Genomic DNA, 6987 nt, shown 5'->3' with positions numbered 1-6987 from the left:
TCTAATGACTGTAATGCTAGTTAACTGCTAATGGCTCCAAATGTTTGTCTCTACCCTAGACCTCACCCTTGAACTACAATCTCATACATCCAACAGCCTACTGAATATTTCCACTTTGAAGTCTAATAGGCATCAGAATGGAATTTGTCTCAAACTGAACACTTACCCTTCATCACTATCCTACCACTCACCTTCCTAACTACTCATGTGGTTACCCGTTTCAGCCAAAGTGATCATATTAAGACATACAGATCACATCTCATCTTCAAGTTTTCCCATGGTTTTCCATCTCAGAAAGAGAAGTCAGATTCCCACCGTGCTCTACATGGCCTTACACAGTGGGCTTCCAGCCACCACTCTGACCTCATTACCCACCACTTTCTCTGTGGCCCACTCCACTCCAGTCACACTGGCCTCCCTGTGTTCCTCAGGCAGCCACATAAACTCCATCTCAGGGCTTCTGCACCTGTCACACCTGCTGTTCCTTCTACTCCAACTTTCCTCCTCCAGAGACCCCAGATCTTATTCCTTCACTTGATCTATGTCCTTGATTAAATATCATCACCACCAGGCATACTAAATATTCCCCTGCTTATCTGTTTATTGCCTGTTTTTCTTCTTCAAGACATGTATCCATGGAGACCAAGCCCTTCATTTGCTTGTCCACTACTGTATCCCCAGCATCTAGAACACTGCCTGGAACATAGTAGGAACTCCATAAATTCTGAGCAATAAATATATAAATTCTTTGACTCAGAAAGGAATGATAAAGTTCTACTGAATAGTTAAGAAAAAGCCAGATAAACATATGTTCAATATTTTTCCCCCAGCACTGCATTTTTTTTTTTTTTTTTTTTTTTTTTTTTTTTTAGTTTTGGCAGGTTTTCAAAAGCATCTTTCAAGACCTATCAACCATGTTAGCCAATTTCCTGATAAGGATCTTATCCTTCATAGAGCTAGTGGTTTCAAATCCTAGTTGCCTTTCTGCCATTCAAAATCCGGTTTTCTTACATGGATAATTATTTAAATCTAGTCTTTAGAACTGGCAGAAGAAAAAATGCAGATAATTGCTGTTATAATAAATGTGAAAGCAGAAAAAATTACCAATTTTTTTCAGTTCATTTAACCCCTAATCAACTGTCAAGCAAAACATCCTTCCCAACTGACAGCCTCAGTTAGCAAAGTAAAGGGTCTGCTTTGCTCAGGCTGCTGTCACATCTCAAGGCTGTCTCAGAGAGCAAACTAATTGCTTATCATTTATGCAGAATGGGAACAAGGGCATTGTATTTTCTTATTACTGTACAACTCTATTACTCTGTTCACTAATTCTTTTGGAGTTTTGGGTTTCAACTTTCAAAATGTTTTTTTTCCCTCAGCCTACACAAATACCAGATGTTTAAGACATTAAAGGGCAATCTTCCATTACTTTAAAAATTGCAATACACTTGACATTATTTGTTGACATGCAGAACTATCATTTTTTAAAAAAATTTCTAATCTATAGGCTTCATCTTCTGTCTATAAACTCTTGACCTAATGTCTACATTTTTATCCAACTGTAGTTTTATGATCCTTAAAGAAAGAAAAAAAAAAGTAGAAGAAACTGTCCTATTGAATCACAGGAGGGAAATTAGACCTAAGAAGAGTATTACAAAGTTGAAAATGAATAACACAACTCATAAGTTAAGGCAGTACTAACTCCTGTCCTATTAGATATTAAAACTTAGATGGTGACCATACTGTGCAGATACCCCAGTGGAACAAAAGAGAAAGTCCAGAAAGAAACCAAAATATTTGTGAGAATTCTGTATATGAGAAAATAGTCATTTCCATGGAATTTTAGAGTGTTTTTAAAACCACCCAATAACTTGAAAACAAAAAATCCAAATTCTATATTGCTAGGTATTCTCTGTCTGCAAATAACAAAACAACATAAAAAGAGGCTTAAAACATAAGGATGTTCATTTTTACATAACATGAAGTTCAAAGGTAAGAAGTCCCAGGACCAGCTCAGTACCTAAGGAAGTGTTCAAGTACTAGGCTTCTTTAGCCTCTGCAGGGTAAGGTAGACAGGGAGAATTGGGCTGCAAACAGATTTTTTTTTTTGGGGGGGTGGGATGGGTAGCCAATTAGATACTCAATTTTGATGTGCATCCAATACATGTTTCTGGAGATTGTGAAAGTAAAAAAACTCACCTTCTCTATTATCACTCTATCTATTTAGTAAAAACCTTAAGCTGCCAGACATTTCAGTTTCTCTTATTTGGGTTCTAAATTCCACTCCTAATTTTTTAAAAATCTTTTCTTTCTCTAGAACATTGAGTTGTTTTTACCAATAAATAATAACATGTTTCTACGTTTGATTTGAGAGGAAATGTGAACTCGTGGGTATTTTTTTCCATTTTTATTTAGCTTTTTTTAAATGTATAACTGTTTTGAAAATTAAAAATAACAAGATAATAATAAGATACCTCTATTGGAAAGCAAAAATGGAATTCACTCAGATGAAGTCCCGAACACACTAGTATTTAAATGCTCTTTTTTTTTCTCCCTGTGTTAAAGTTATTCTTGATATACTACTCATCTCAAACAGACTACATTCCAAATAGAGAAAAAGACATTCTCTAAACTGCCTTGAGAGAAGGACTTTTTCCTTTTCTTTCAGTGTCAAATTTCATGAAAGCAATTACTAAGTGCTTAAAAGTACCAGGCACTAGGTAATGCTCTGAGTTTATAACAAAAGACATATAATTTGTTTCAAAAACTAGTTAAGGGATTGTGTTTTGTTTCTTTGTATAGGGGAATAAAGGAGCCACAGGTTTAACTAATTGCTAAGTGCCTTGGGCACCAGAGTCTTTATTCAGTTCTCCCCAAATCCCCTGAGGCATTACCTATTCATCCATCCTTCCTCTTCCATTCAATGTTTCAGTCTCACCTACACTTTCCCACACCCTCCTCTGCCAGAGAAGAAACACAAGCCTCTTTAACAACTCCCTGCAAAAAGGATGGGGGGCAGTTCAGGGATCTAGGAACTTATGTGGCTCTATAAGTCACTGTCTTCACTATGAGTTATTATTGCTCTCTTTATGACCCTTGTAGCTGAAAACATGGAGATCTTTGATGAAAGCCTTAACGAAAAGGGATGTGCTATTAAAAAATAATAATAATATGGGATAAGATAGAAAGGCTAGTTCTTTAAAGAAAAAGAAAAACCTATAGGGGGAAGGCAGGGAGAGAGAAAGAAAGGAGTCCACTGATTTTGCTGTTACTCAAATCATTTTTGGAATTCCTTTTGGTAATAGTATAATCCCCCCCATTCCCCCTAAGGATATGTTTACATTCTACTCAGTATTTCTCAAGCCAGAGGTCTTTTTATACTAGTTTTTGTTTTCACTGGGTTTCTATTTCTCTTTTTTTAATTAATTAATTTATTTTAATTAGGTATATATGGCAGCAGAATGCATTTTGATTCATTGTACATAATTGCAGCACAACTTTTCATTTCTCTGGTTGTATACGATGTAGCATTGCACCATATGTGCAGGCATACATGTACCTAGGGTAATGATGTTCATCTCATTTCACCATCTTTCTTGCCCCTATGCTCCCTCTCCACCCCTCCCTCCCTTTGCCCTATCAAAGTTCCTCCATTTTTTCCATGCTACCTCCCCCATTTATGAATCAGCATCAACTTATCAGAGAGAACATTCAGCCAACTCCATCCATTTACCTGCAAATGCCATAATTTTATTCTCTTTTAGTGATGAGTAATATTCCATTTTGTATATAGACCACAGTTTCTTTATCCATTTGTCTATTGAAGGGCATCTAGGTTGCTTCCACAGTTTAGCTATTGTGAATTGAGCTGCTATAATATTGATGTGGCTGCATTACTATAGTATGCTGATTTTAAATCCTTTGGGTATAGACAGAGGAGTGGGATAGCTGGGTCAAATGGTGGTTCCTTTCTAAGTTTTCTAAGGAATCTCCATACTGCTTTCCAGAGTGGTTGCACCATTTGCAGTCCCACCAGCAATGTATGATTGTGTCTTTTCCCCTACATCCTTGCCAACATTTATTATTGTCTGTATTCCTGATAACTGCCATTCTGACTGGAGTGAGATGAATTCTGAAGAGTAGTTTTGATTTTCATTTCTCTAATTTACTAGGGATATTGAAGATTTTTTCATATATTTGTTGATTAAATGTATATACTCTTCTGAGAAGTGTCTGAGATCATTTATTTATTGGGTTGTTTGTTCTTTGATGTTAAGTATTTTGAGTTCTTAATATATCCTGGAGATTAGCGCTCTATCTGATGTGCATGTGGCAAAAATTTGCCCCCAAAATGTAGGCTCTTTCTTCACCTCATTGTTTCTTTTGCTGAGAAGAGATTTTTAGTTTGAGTCCATCCCATTTATTCTTAATTTTATTTCTTGCACTTTAGGAGTCTTAAGGAAGTCAGGGCCTAATCCAATGTGATGAAAATTTATGCCTACTTTTTCCTCTATTAGGCACAGGGTCTCTGGTCTAATTCCTAGGTCCTTGATCCACTTTGAGTTGAGTTTTGTACATGGTGAGAGATAGGGGTTTAGTTTCATTTTGCTGCATATGTATTTCCAGTTCTCCCAGCACCATTTGTTGAAGAAACTATCTTTTCTCCAATATAATGTTTTTGGCACCATTGTCTATTATGAGATGACTGTATTTATGTGGATTTGTCTCTATGTCCTATTCTGTAACATTGATCTACATTTCTATTTTGGTGCCAATACCATGCTGTTTTGTTACCATAGCTTTGTAGTATAGTTTAAGGTCTGGTATTGTGATGCCTCCTGCTTCATGCTTCTTGCTAATGATTTCTTTGGCTATTCTGGATCTCTTATTTTTTCCAAATGAATTTCATGATTGCTTTTTTTACTTCTATGAGGAATAATGTTGGAATTTTAATTGGAATTGCATTGAATCTGTATAGTGCTTTGGGTAGTATGACCATTTTGACAATATTAATTTTGCCTATCCAAGAGCATGGGAGATCTTTCCATCTTCTAAGGTCTTCTTGAATTTCTTTCTTTAGTGTTTTGTAGTTTTCATCGTAGAGGTCTTTTACCTATTTTGTTAAGTTGATTCCCAAGTATTTTATTTTTTTGAGGCTATTGTGAATGAGACAGTTTTCCTAATTTCTCTTTAAGAGGATTCATCACTGATGTATACAAATGTATTTTTGTTATGGATATTGATTTTATATCCTGTTACTTTACTGAATTAATTAATTAATTCTAGAAGTTTTCTGGTGGAGTTTTTTGGATTCTTTAAGTATGGAGTCATGTCACCAGCAAATAAAAATAGTTTGAGTTCTTCTTTTCCTATTTGTATATCTTTAATTTCTTTCATCTGTCCAATTTCTCTGGCTAGAGTTTCAAGGACTGTGTTGAATAGAAGTGGTGAAAGGGGGCATCCCTATCTTGTTCCAGTTTTTAGAGGGAATGCTTCCAATTTTTCAGCATTTAGAATGATATTGGCCTTGGGTTTAACATAGATAGCTTTTACAATGTTGAGGTATGTTCCTACTATCTCTAGTTTTTCCTAGTGCTTTGAACATGAAAGGGTGCTATATTTTGTCAAATGCTTTCTCTGAATTAATTGATATAATCATAGGATTCTTATTTTTAAATCTATTGATATAATGAATTATATTTATTGATTTCCGAATGTTGAACCAACCATGCCTCCCTGGAATGAACCCCACTTGATCATGGTACACTATTTTTTAAATATATTTTGTATATGAGTTGCTAGAATTTTATTGAGAATTTTTTCATCAATGTTCATCAGGGATATTGGTCTGAAATTTTCTTTCCTTGATGTGTCTCTGCCTGGTTTTAGTATCAGGATGATACTAGCTTCACAGAATGAGCTTAGAAGGATTCCTTCCTTTTCTATTTCATGGAATAACTTGAGGAGTATTGGTATTAATTCTTCCTTGTAGGTCTTCTAGAACTCAGCTCTGAATCAATCTGGTCCTGGGCTTTTCTTGGTTGCTAGGTTTTTGATGGTATCTTCTATTTCCTTTCTTGAAATTGATCTGTTTAAATTGTGTATGTCCTCTTGACTCAGTTTGGGTTGATTATATGCCTCTAGAAATTTGTCGGTGTCTTCAAGCTTTTCTACTTGACTGGAGTATAAATTTCCAAAATAGTTTCTAATTGTCTTCTGTATTTCAATAGTGTCTGTCATAATATTTCCTTTTTCATTACAAATTTTAGTAATGAGTTTACTCCATCCTTCTTTTCGTTAGGGTGGCTAAGGGTTTATCAGTTTTATTTATTTTTTCAAAGAACCAGCTTTTTGTTTTGTCAATTTTTGTATTACCCCCCCCCCAAAAAAATTTCTGTGGCCAAGTAAGTTTAGGAACTGTATCATCCTAGTTTTCCTCTTTGAAGATTTAAAAAGCATAATCTTACCATACTAATGGCTCTTGCTATTTAATCGATTATGCTTAACCCAGATTCTCAAACTATTTTGACTCATAAGTCTTTTTTTTAATATCTACTTTTTCCTCATAGAATGCACTTTGGAAATATTGTTTTAAAATAATGGCAGGATATTCTTGTGAAATTTAAATTTTCTTCTAAAAAGTGTTTACTTGGACATAAAGGTCTTAGATCAACTTGTTTTTAAAATCAGTTGATAAATAGCAGACATCGTACATTTTTTTTAATCATCTTTCCTTTCTACCTTAACAAAACAACCACTTTTTGCTAAAGGTGAAAATATGCTTAGCCCACTGAGAACATGCTTAACTTAGATTCCATTGTGGATGGGTGACCAAGTTTTAACAAATGTTATAGTGTCCTGAAATGGTACTTCCAAGACACTAATTCCACCAGTGTGCCCACTCAGCCTTTTGCCTCTCTCCCTTTACCTTATCTGGAACACAATCCTTACTTCTGAGGCACAGCATCTTAAATCCTGAGATGCAAAGCC

Source organism: Ictidomys tridecemlineatus, chromosome 6, assembly GCF_052094955.1.
Source record: "Ictidomys tridecemlineatus isolate mIctTri1 chromosome 6, mIctTri1.hap1, whole genome shotgun sequence".
NCBI classification, from domain to species: Eukaryota; Metazoa; Chordata; class Mammalia; order Rodentia; family Sciuridae; genus Ictidomys; species Ictidomys tridecemlineatus.
The sequence above is the reverse complement of the archived record's forward strand: the minus strand, read 5'-3'. Positions refer to the sequence as shown.